This window comes from Mercenaria mercenaria, chromosome 7 (assembly GCF_021730395.1).
Source record: "Mercenaria mercenaria strain notata chromosome 7, MADL_Memer_1, whole genome shotgun sequence".
Lineage (NCBI taxonomy): Eukaryota > Metazoa > Mollusca > Bivalvia > Venerida > Veneridae > Mercenaria > Mercenaria mercenaria.
The window spans coordinates 1,777,951-1,790,638 of record NC_069367.1 but is presented as its reverse complement, the minus strand read 5'-3'; the positions used below and the strand labels follow the sequence as shown (position 1 = coordinate 1,790,638).

At 35.2% G+C, this 12,688-nt stretch overlaps 1 long non-coding RNA gene across 1 annotated transcript; it reads left to right on the top strand.

Moving 5' to 3' along the window:
• The first annotated feature begins 3,578 nt into the window (after positions 1-3,578).
• On the top strand, positions 3,579-6,087 carry LOC128558385 (uncharacterized). The gene is made up of 3 exons (XR_008371570.1): positions 3,579-3,887; positions 4,159-4,269; positions 5,938-6,087. It is a non-coding gene; the product is annotated as an uncharacterized LOC128558385 (long non-coding RNA).
• Positions 6,088-12,688: the final 6,601 nt, after the last annotated feature.

Here is a 12,688-nt window from a genome sequence, read left to right as displayed (position 1 = left end):
GAATAGTTCAAAGATAACATCATTTTTTAAAACAACCACAAAAAAAGGAAAAATATCTTTCATTTTTGAGCGGGAACTTACAATTATAGCATGTATATGAAATGATAAATACATTTTGTATATGACATTTGTTATTGTTACTAAATTTTATGTATACATAGCACGTATGTTTTTTAATACGATACATGTGATCAAACCTTCTTCTTCTTTTATATAAGAATGAATTTACCCTTTGTTATTTTTGCAGGACAGAAAAATGGATAGACTAGCAGACGAGTTACGTGACTTTTTCCTCCGCCTGTCACGGGTCCTTGATGATATAGCACTGAATGAGAGGACAGTTATCATGAGGAGAAGGGCAGGACTTCTAAGGGAAAGTCTATATACACTGTACCAGTATGTCAGTACAAATGGTGATTTAACAAACTTTTACTTCGGTAGTCAAACAGAGGGAACTACTACAAAAGGAGTTAATTCTGACACGGATACATTAATATGCAACAACAGGTAATACAAGACTTGCATCATGATCAATTGGTGCAAGATAAAATAAACTTACTGATGCTTCGGGACAATGTAGCACCAGGTTATTGTAGACTTGAAAGATTACCAACTGAAAACGATGAATATGGTGTTGAAGGGCTTGAGCTGGTGACAAATACAGATTTTAAACGTAGTTCATTACCGGGATTGATACGACATGGTCCTTCTTCATCACATGAAAATCTATTTTCTATTGATCTTGTGACTGGATTACCATGTAAGAAATGGGTAACAGACGCTTTACCATGGGTAACAAGACCTACTACAGCAGATCAATGGCCTGATAGGAATCTCAAAAGTTTTGTAGAAAACAGTGGATGCTTTGTCGTTCCTACTGGACTCTGCTTGAGTGAAAATGAGAGACTAGAATGGAGAATTTCTATGTCTATATCAGAACGCTGTATAATGTTCAACATGAATAATACACAGATCAGATGTTGTTATGAAAATGATAATGAAAACATTTCTAAATGGATTTATAACAAGCTATCAATGTAAAACTGTTTTAATGCATTCATTGGAATTAACAAATCGAGAAATATGGAGGGAGGAAAATCTTATTTCTTGTATTACAATGTGTTTGCGGTTTCTGCAATTATGTGTATTGAAGAATAATTGTCCGCATTATTTTATTCCAGAAAATAATTTACTGGACGGGCGACTAAATCTAGAAACGAGACAATATATAGTACATGTCTTAGGAAATATAATTGACAGCAATTGCATCGCAATTTTAGGCATAAAGATGGATAATATAGGTGAGCGGCTTATTGCGGCATACAATCCGTGCCAAATGAGAAGTAATTATTGTATGTCTCCAAAACAAGTCTTTCTGGATGCATTCAGAGACGTTCAATACTACTTGTATAACCAATATCATATATCATTTGAAACGATGGTAGATGTTTTAAATGCCAATCATTCTTACACTTTGAATTTTGATGATATGAAAGTCGGCATTAGGAAAGTGTCGAAATTTTGTGAAAATGGTAGCTGTTCTGAACGTGCTGCGGCGGAGATATTAGCACCTTTATTATGTACAACATTAGGTACAAAGTTAGCATCAGCTGACATACCTCGTGCTCGGCCATTTCTACTGAATCATTACAATGGCTGTCGTTAGGTATTGACGCTGATACTGCATCCGGACGTCTAAAACTTGCGTCTGTTCTATTTTGTGCTGGAAATATAGGTAAGGCATCAGTGACTCTTCATGATATGGGACAAAGATATGATACCATAGTTACTCAACCGATGTGTGGATGCATGAGTAAATACTTTACTGGAAATGTTAGCAGCGTAAGATTTTTAGAAAACTGTTTCTTATGTTATGATTACAAAACAACACTGAATATAAATGTTGCCTTTGGGGTTGTACATGTATTTGCCCGGGAGGAGAAACATTGTGTTCCCAATGCTCTGAAGTATGAAATGTTCAGATGTACAGATGAAGAACGCCGGACCAGAGATGAGAACTATGACTACTGGATGGACTGGGCAGTTGTTGACTCCCTTCCATACCTATACTATCTACAGTATATGACAAACAGAAGACTGGACAACCACTCTGGTCAGCAGAGAGCTCTAGGCAGACTGATTAATACGATTGATACAGAGCCCCACCTCTTCCATAGAGAAACAGCGCTGAATCTACTAGGTTAGTGTATGGAATTTGAGGACAGATTAATGGACGCGTTCACTTGTTACAGACGGTTACTGACCTGGAAATCGATCCATAATGTCGCCAAATGGCATATTGTTAATCTGATATATAGATTTTTGTAAAAAGTGTCTAAAATTATATCCAGTAGCATAAGTGTGGTTTTTGTAGATTCTACCGGATTATTTTATTAGCAGAAACAATCGATTGAATATCCTGTATGTGTTTTGGTAGTGTCGTTTAAAGCGTGCGGTTTTCCTATAAAACCAATTACTAGTTTGCAACAGTTGTAAGATTTACAAACAAATATGATTCTTAAACAGACATGGTTCTAATGAATACATTTGAACTGATCCTTTAGAAGCATAGAACGCAACCAAGCAAAATAAATTTGCAAAATGCATATTAATTTAATATTTTCTAAACTGCATGGGTTGAAATCTACGTAAATGATTTTGACTACAAACTGTTATTCTATTGCTGGAGGAATTTCTTTGAAAACAATTTGTCTATGTAGATATTTGAAGAGCAAGAATAAAAAGATTCGTTTCTACTATGGACGTCTAGATATGTTGCAGATGCCAGTGATCATAGCCTTTATAAAAGAAAATAGTAAAGAAACTGACACAAAATCAATTGAAAAGGATAATAAATTTGCTTGGAGTTTGAACATTGATTTTTGCGGCGGGCCGCTTGCGGCCTCTGCCGCTTAGTTAACACTCACAGTTTCAAAGTGTGTCATCGCGCGGAAGATCGAAAATTGGAGACAATCCGAATAACACATCAAATTGAAGCGTAATAATTCTTGTAAAACGGATAGTTTAATGAGAAGAAGGGTTAGTGGTTACTGCGTGATGATTTATAAATTATTTATGTCTTGTATGGTAAACCTATTTTATACAGTAATAAACCCGTCAAACTAGTTCAATAATAGAACTATTTGACTTCGCGGAATGTCATTGGACAAAACCAAACAACACACTGACACAAAATAGTCCAAATTTTCATTGTTATTACACCGTAAAAATGCATTTGACGAAGTTTGTGTATTATCCTACTTTCGTGCATTTTAATAAGAATAAAGAAGAAAATCTAGGCGAATGATATTTTTTGTTTTAATAGGTATTACCGGACTTCTTTAATTATTGTTGTTTATGACGCCATCTTGTTTTTGTGAATGAAACAACAACAACGACTTCTAAAGGACATAATCTGTTTATGCGGTGATTTTTTTTATGAAATGAGCTTTTAATAGGAACGTGAGACCGTGTCAAGGTGTCACTAATATATAGCGTATGCCTGCCGTATTTGCAATTACCACAAAATAGTTTTTACAACGGAAACGTTCGAAGAAGCGGAAAATGACTCATCGATAGCATTATGGAGGCAGTAAACAGTTTTGAGCTGTTAGTGTCGAATTGGCCGGGGTGAAATTTACAAATAAGAGGCAATTTACGGAATGAAGTGCATATTTGAACTTCTAAATAATAATAATTGCTAGAATTGAAGTTTCAGCGGCTAGAATTGAGTTTCACTTATTTAAAGAAAATCAGTTGAGTAGCCTTGATCTTGATAGTATGACGTAATGACTTGCAGGAGCGTATACATGCTTCCTCTGAGCTAGCTGAAAGTGGGGTTGTCATTTTAGCAGGTGCCTCAGGAAAAGTGGAATAGTGAAAAAACGGTACGGAGGGCCCATATATTTCAGCTTATTTTCAGATTTTACAGTGTTACGGGAGAAACGGAACAGTGTAGCAATTGTGGCTATTCATTTTCGGGGAATTTTCTGCAGCGATTGAAAAATTGGCAATTTAGCTTTTTTCGTCATCAGTTTCCGCGACCGGAGAGCACAAAATTCAGGTCTTGTAAACAGAAAACTAGATATTAGAGATGTATTGCAGATGGTTTTACGATAGACATACAGTGATGTTAATGTTGCAATATTTTTATTTCAGGTGTGTGGTTACAGACTTTTGTGTGAGGTTTTGAAAGTTAGGTTGGCGACTCTAGGCCGAGAAGCTCAGAAAACTGTTTACTGCCTCCTTAAGAGCAAATCTTGAAAATTTGTAAGTTCTTCCATGTGCATTTATTTGATGTCTTAGAGGTTTTTCAGTATGATTTGTGAAGGAATATGAGTTTAAAGTTAATTTTGAAGCAAAATGAGAGTTTTTAAGAGCAATAAACTAAGGGAGATACCGCGATTCAGACATGAAAGTCAGTTTTACAGTGTTTTCCCGAGCCGATATAATGAAAGATATATCTGTTATGACACCATTTTACTTAGACATATGCTTACTGTGACATTAAAGTCGTCAAATAAGGCATTTAAATGCAAATTCATTGATTTCTATCAATTCAGTAAGCTTTTTAACAGCAAAATAGCGGCTCGGACTGTGGAACAGACCTCGGGGGTACTTTCGGCAGTATGTCCTCTGAATCAGTATTTCGTTGTTCGTTTCAGTTTAGAATTTATGTACATATTGCATATAACATAGATTCCAGTCAACAGCACACAAAGTTTAGAGAATAGACATCTTTTCCCCTGAAATAGATGGATTTTGAAAGGTTTGTCTCAAAAGTAACGTTTTTCTCATATTTCATCACTCGCGGAAAGTGATCATTATCAAATTGAGGTCTTAACATGGACTCGTGGTCTGATGCAGTCAGTTCTATGGGTTGAAAGTCATGTACATCATAGCTAAATATCACAGTGCAGATAATTATCTTCAAATAGACACCATTTACTGTCTTGGAATAGACAAATTAGCATGTAGTGGTATTTTGTGAAACGTTAAACGGTGACATATGGTGCTCATGCATGTGCTTGTAGCTTCCTGGAGCAGGGCCAGCACAGTACCAGTGACTTAAAATTGCTATAATATTCAGCCAGCTTGGCAGCTGAACATATTTAGATACTAAACACATGGCTGAGACCTCATTTCTGTATGCAGTGGGCCTTAAATGAAACTATAATGTTACTAGTTAATTTCGGTACGCGTTCCTGGTAGAATGTTTGCATACATGATGTACTCCATTTGTCAAAATTTTCAACAGCATATGTTGGATATGTATGAAATTGGGTTTCTTTTGGTCAGAATTGATTAAATTACAAAATAAACAACAATTCATACTATTGGGATCACTTTTGTCTCCCTTAAGGGGGCAGTAACAGTTTTGAGCTGTTAGTGTCGAATTGGCCGGGTGAAATTTACAAATAAGAGGCAATTTACGGAATGAAGTGCATATTTGAACTTCTAAATAATAATATTGCTAGAATTGAAGTTTCAGCGGCTAGAATTGAGTTTTTACTTATTTAAAGAAAATCATTGAGTAGCCTTGATCTTGATAGTATGACGTAATGACTTGCAGGAGCGTATACATGCTTCCTCTGAGCTAGCTGAAAGTGGGGTTGTCATTTTTAGCAGGTGCCTCAGGAAAAGTGGGAAAAGTGAAAAAACGGTACGGAGGGCCCATATATTTCAGCTTATTTTCAGATTTTACAGTGTTTACTGGGGTACGGAACAGTGTAGCAAAATGTGGCTATCATTTTCAGGGAATTTTCTGCAGCGATTGAAAAATTGGCAAATTTAGCTTTTTTCGTCATCAGTTTCCGCGACCGGGAGAGCACAAAATTCAGGTCTTGTAAACAGAAAACTAGATATTAGAGATGTATTGCAGATGGTTTGTAACGATAGACATACAGTGATGTTAATGTTGCAATATCTTTATTTCAGGTGTGTGGTTACAGACTTTTGTGTGAGGTTTTGAAAGTTAGGTTGGCGACTCTAGGCCGAGAAGCTCAGAAAACTGTTTACTGCCTCCTATAGATTTCTGCACTAACAGTTTAAAAAAGTCTCAAATCAAGGAATATTGCATTTGGAATGGAATGTTATTGAGGAAAAAGGTTATCTATTTTTCTATCAAGCAGCGTTATGGCTTGTGTATAGATTTAAATCGGCCTTACGTTTGCTTGGTAAGAATGGGGATTCCAATTGCAACTAGCAGAACTTCGGATACTTCACAAGTTTGGCATCAAATTAAAAAAGATTTCTACGTCATTCATGTTCAGCAGGACACAGATTGACAGAAGGTTGTTAGCCATTGATTTTTCTGCTTTTATTTCATGATATTTGGGATTTTTTTGTCTGAGCTATTTATGAAGGTTAATAATTTGTAGGGTGTATTGATTTTTAGCAAAGAAGTATAACTATAAATATACAGAATCGCAACTGGAGATCATCTCCCACAGGCACGTATCCCCGCGATAACTGGTGTTATCATCTGAAGGTTAATGCTGACTTGACCTCCTGACAAATCGATAGACGTTATTAATTTAAAACTGGTGATACATGAACGGCCGTCCCTAAAACCGAATCGGGTCCAATTTTCAAACGAGCACTGTTAAATTTCTCAGACTTCCAATCAAAAAACTCATTTCTTTTTTCCCGTGATCTTGTAGAAAATACTAACAACATTAAAAAAACACCATTAATATTATAAACAAACGATCTTAAAATAGAAAGTTTTTCACGATACAAATTTTTATCCTTCTGCTTTCTGTTTCATACACTGGTAACGGCTGACCCGAATCGGTCCAATTTTCAAAAGACCACTTCGGTTTTTTCCCCAGACTTCCAATCATAATTTATTCCTTCCTTCCCTGTGTAAAAAAATACTAACAACAATATATATATATAGACAACGGGGCTCCGGAAATTTTGATAACTCAATCGGTCCGAAACGAAAATCCTGACTCGGCGCTACCCCACCCACTGCATTCCCAATATTAATATTTTGTAAAATGTGATAGAGTAAAAAATATAATCTATGTCATGCATTAAAACTGAGTTACCGGTCACCGCGTGTTTCCATACAATGAAGACAGTTATTCAGTGTTATGTGTGATTGTTACTTGTTTAAATTTCGATTTTTTTCCGAGAAATACTTGTAAGGATAAAATACCGAGCATTGACACCGTGTGCGTAACTAGTCTAAAAGCCAACGTACGTGACCGGTACCGTATACACGGCAGATACTTTGTGATGTTTCCTTTTCTTTGGCGGAATTCTATAAAAATACAATTACATGACACATATTCTCTGCTAAACAGTCTCGGTATTTTAAAGAATACTCTGCCGCGGACCGAATGTGTACGTTTATGAACGCTGAGATCTAATTTCCCCCCCCCCCCGCAATTAGTACCAAAAGGTCACGGTGTTGGCCAGGGATATTTCATTTCACTTATTTTGGGTACTTCAATAAGCAGCTACATTTTAAAAGTTATATGTTCTCTTCTGATGTAAACAAAATTTCATTTTGAAAGTTTTTTAAAAGACCGATTTGATAAACAGCACCACTCCGATTTTCTTTATCATTCGTGTTTGCCAGTCCATTTTTTTTTTCTTTTTCTTTTTGCACGTCGGGTTGCAAAGACGATTTTCTGCACTTGTTTCAACTGGAGCCCAACAAATGAATCTGTAATTTTTTCAATCAAGTAATTAAAAAAAAATTTTGATTTTTTTTCCGTGTTGTTCTCATTAAATCAAAGACCTATAATGTAAAATTTAATAGCTCTTTGATTAAATGCAGTGACCATTTGTTTTTTACCATGTGAACATAGCCTTTTGAAATTAAACCATCCATCGGATTTTAAATAAAAAAAGTGGTCCCAGTCGAATGATTTGGATCCAGTCAGACATATTTGGGAAAACCCAGTCAAAAATGTTTAATACATTGCAGTGGGCTGTCTGCAAACATTAAAGGATGTGCCGCGCTAGTACTGATTGCGTCACGTGCTAATTACGGACCGTTTATCAAAGTGACTGTCAGACTGTTTGACAGTTTTTTGATTATCTGAGGGTGCGACCAACAATTTCCTGCTTGGCTGTAGATGGTGTATTGAGATATCAGACGAAATTTATACTTTTCTCCCTTTTTTCGGGAACCGATTTTTTTTGTTTTTTCACTTTATGAATCGGTCTGAAAAGTAAAAAACGGCCCAAAAACCCGACAAACCGGCAAATTTCCGAACCCCGATAGTCAACTTTAAAAAACACCATTATCATTATAAACAAACAATCATGACAATCTAATAGAAAGTTTTTCATGACAAATTTTATCCTTCAGTTGTATGGTAAAAAATTTCATACATTGGTAAAACACGTGATTTTTGCGAGATTTGCTCTATGTGCCCTTCAAGTTGCGGGTCTGTTTATTCTTATAGGCTTAGCGCTTTGTTTTTAGGCAATGTTTAGGGTAAAGACTCCAGTACCAACATCTAGACAAGTTCCATTTTATCTCTGGACAGATGAATTAAAATAAAATTAACAATGTTTTCTTTAGTATTTAAGACATGGATTGTGCTCATGAATTGTTGAATGGTTTAAATAATGGTGACAGTCGTTAATTCTGTTAAAATTTTCTATTCAATATGCCTCAGACCTTCGAGTGAGAGCACATACATGTAATTATGATTATAAGATAAAAAAAAATTAAAGAAGGCAACTTTAGGCTAGGCTTAATATACTCATTTGGTTTATTGGGATACTTATTTTATGATATGATATTTTTTATCCCTCTAAGCCTTACCCATATCACATTTAATGTTAGGAAAACGAAGACATTAAAAAATAAAAAAAATGTCATATATACTGGTCAGACTTACTGCTACAGTACATTAAACATTATATATTCATGTTGAATTTAACTAATAATTTAAATAACAGACATAAATCAATATAGACATAAATCTATATAATAAAAGAAAAACAGGTGTGGGGAGATATTTACCCCGACACCTGTTTCAATACGAGCGGACGCGAACAACACTAACTTCAGAAAGAAACACATATACATTAAAAAAATGTCAGTGATGCAATTTTATTGTTTTTAAAATGTCGACATAAATTCATTACAAGATGTATCTATACAAATACATTGTACATGTACCAGAAAACATTCACAACGGATTTCACTGGGGTTTTTCTTAAGTTTGGACGTGACGGGACAGCGACAGTCAGATTTATGTTATCACGCTGTTCCAAAACGTTCTGTTTTTATGACAAGAAATCAGAACTTTTACCACAATTACCTTATACACAGTAATACAGTACATAATAAATTAATAGTACATGTATATGTTGTATATTGATGCCGGACTAGGTGTAGCGATCAATGTTGGGGGGTTAAAACCGCCCCGGTTTTAACCACGGTTTTAAACCGTTAAAACCGCCCCGGTCAATACTCCCTGAAGGGGTCAATACCAGTCAATTGGTCAATACTGGTCAATTAGTCAATTTACTGATTTTAAAGATATTTTCCCAAAGTTTATGAACAATTAAATAATGACTGTTTAAGAACATCTGGGGCTTGATTATGGTAAATGAAAGGCATTAATTTTTTTAAGCAACCAAATCAATACTCCCAAAATGGTCAGAAGTGGTTGATGGTCAAAAATGATTGATACGGGTTATTAAACATTTTCTGTTAGATTAGATTACAAAGATATATATTTTGCTGAACTTCTTTTGTAAAAAGTATTCATAAACTGTAGAAATAATATGTTTGATTCACAAGTGATAAATCTAATGATTTTTTATATTGGTATAAATGAGCCGGTATAAATAATTTAAAAAAAAAAAACTGCTGCAAAACCCGGGGACCCTTTCATGGAATGGTTTAATTGTGTTTTGGATAGCATTGTCACATTGCCTAATTGACACCATGTCTTACAATATACAATAGTGTTGCAGACCTGTCATCTAGTCACTAATGGACTGTCAAGATCAATAAATCCCACTGTATTATTGAGATGCTTGACATGGTAAAATAAGTCATTAAATCAAAGTATTCAACTGACCAATATTGACCACTATATGTATTAATCAGGAATTTGCGGGGGACCGAATTTGAATTGACCAGTACTGTCCATTTCAATGAGTGTAATTTAATATAAAATCTTTAATTAATTTAAAATAAAGGCTACTGTAAAGATAAAACTATTAAAAGCATTGAATAAAACTAGTATTGCCACTGACCAGTCTAAAAAATATTGTCCAAAACTGACCCTGACCAGGACACATTGCCACAGACCAAAACTGAATCGACCAGTATTGACCACTATACTTTTTAATGAACAAAATTTTATATTATTCAAATTGTTTTATTATTTTTATATTACTATCACAGCCTGTCCCAAATCTGTGAATGTGCATTATGTAAAAGGTTGATAACCAGTATTGACCACCCAAAGGGGCCATAGTATTGAATCGACCAGTTTTGACCGGTTTTAAAACCAGTATTGGGACCGCCGGCCCGGTCAATACTCATATTGCCCGGGCTTTTTGCCAACATTGGTAGCGATAGCTTAGTCTCACAATACAATACATATCATGTGAAAAAATTTAAAAAAAAAATAATGTTCCTTCTTTTTGGGAAAAGTACTTGAAATTTTGCTTTAAAGTTAAAGAATTGTAATAAATATACATTTGTTTATTTTGCTATTTTACAACAGTGTTTGGGTATAGAAGTTTTAAATTCAATGTCGATCTCTATTTTCCCACTGTATCGTAAAACAGACCTATGATACGATACGCCAGACTATATATATATATAATGTATCGTGATACAGTGAATTTCGATATGTCTTTAATTTACCCCCTTAGCCCGGACCCTAGACCTTAATGTATTTATTGTGTGAAGTTGTGCATTTCCGTTTTGCTAAATGAACATGTACTATGATCCATAAGACATAAGTGTTTGAAAAACAAAAAACTTAAAATATCATAAAAAATGAAGTTTAAAGGTAATATTAAGCATGTTATACTAAACTTACTTATAGAAGTAACACCCTACCTGGTACCAGCTGCTAGTTACCCCTGGTTGTTGGGAATTTATATTAAATCAGACGATAAATAGAACAGTAGGTTTTTAAGTCCCTACAGGTGGAACACCGAGTGGATTATAGGAATGATGCCTATTAGAGCGCAAAAAGTAGATATGCATGTACTTGACTTATGCTTTTAGGTCAAAAGGGCAGTGTCCTATGAAGGTCCCAAAAAAAATTTGTTTCTGCTGATGGATTAACTAGTGCTACCAAAATGTTCCCATGATGAGACAGTGTGTCAATGCTTGATCTATGCTTGTCAGTTAAAGGTCAAGGTCACTGTTCAGATCAAGTAAAAATTTGTTTCTGCTACATTAATTGCATCAAAGGACATTTTAGTACTACACAGAAATGTTCCCCCATGATTATGCTGTATTCGCGCACATGACCCATTGTTGTCGGCCATAGGTCAAAGTCATTATTGAAAGTCAAGTAAAAAAATTTTCACCGGTATGGGGATTATGTATTGCCACGGCTATGCTCGGTCACTTGTTCATACAGACCTGGTGTCTCAAGTGTTTTAAATTTTAGACATTTTTCATCAACTAAAATGTTTGGTTCTTAAATCTCTTGTTTGATATTATTGCTATATCAGATGCACATATTATCTTTATTTTTGGTCGGATGATTTTTCAAAGTTATTGTCCTTTGATTACATAACATAGTATACAAAAGTCCATTTCCGGAATTCATCAATCTTTTATCGAAAATTTACTCCGAAGAGGGAAAAGTGCATATTTCTTGATGTTCCACTTCCGCCAGATGATTTTTTACTGACTTATTTGCCCTTTGGGAATTCAACTTAGTTTACTATAGTACCATTTCTTGTCCAGGAGTATTCCCCAGCAACCAAATGGCTGGAATTTATAGTAGCTTTATAGGAAGCTTCACTGCCAAGAGGAAATGCGCGTTCGAGTCAGATGATTCACTGAGTTACTGCCCTGTGATAATTCAACTTTAGTACACTATAGTACCATTTTTTTGTCCTGGACTGGAATCCATTAGAAACTTCATCGGGGTTGCATATTATCTTCATGTTTTGGTCGAATGATTATCACTGATTACTGCCCTTTGATTGTTCAACTTTAATGAACTATGGCGCCATTCTAGTCAGGATATTTCTTGGCAACAAAGGTGGTGCACATTTTTGCTCATCTGAGCACAAAGTGCTCAAATGTGAGCTTTTGTGATCGCTCTGGTCCGTCGTCGTCCCCTCTGTCTGTCAGTCGTCCGTTGTCAACAATTTGACTGTTTAAAACTCTAGAGGTCACATTTTTGGGCCCAAAACTTAATGAAATTTGGTCAGAATGTTACCCTCAATAAAATCTTGGAAAGAGTTTGAATGGGTCAAAATGGGGTCAAAAACTTGGTCATCAGGTCAAATCTAAAATAAAGCTTGTTAACACTCCCAGAGGTCACAATTTTTGGGCCAATCTTAGTGAAATTTAGTCAAATGTTACTCTCAATAAAATCTGAAGAGTTCAAATTGGGTCATCTTGGGTCAAAAACTAGGTCACTAGGTCAGATTTAAAGGAAAAGCTTTTTAACACTCTAGAGGTCACAATTTTGGCCCAATCTTAATAAACTTAGTCAGAATGTTT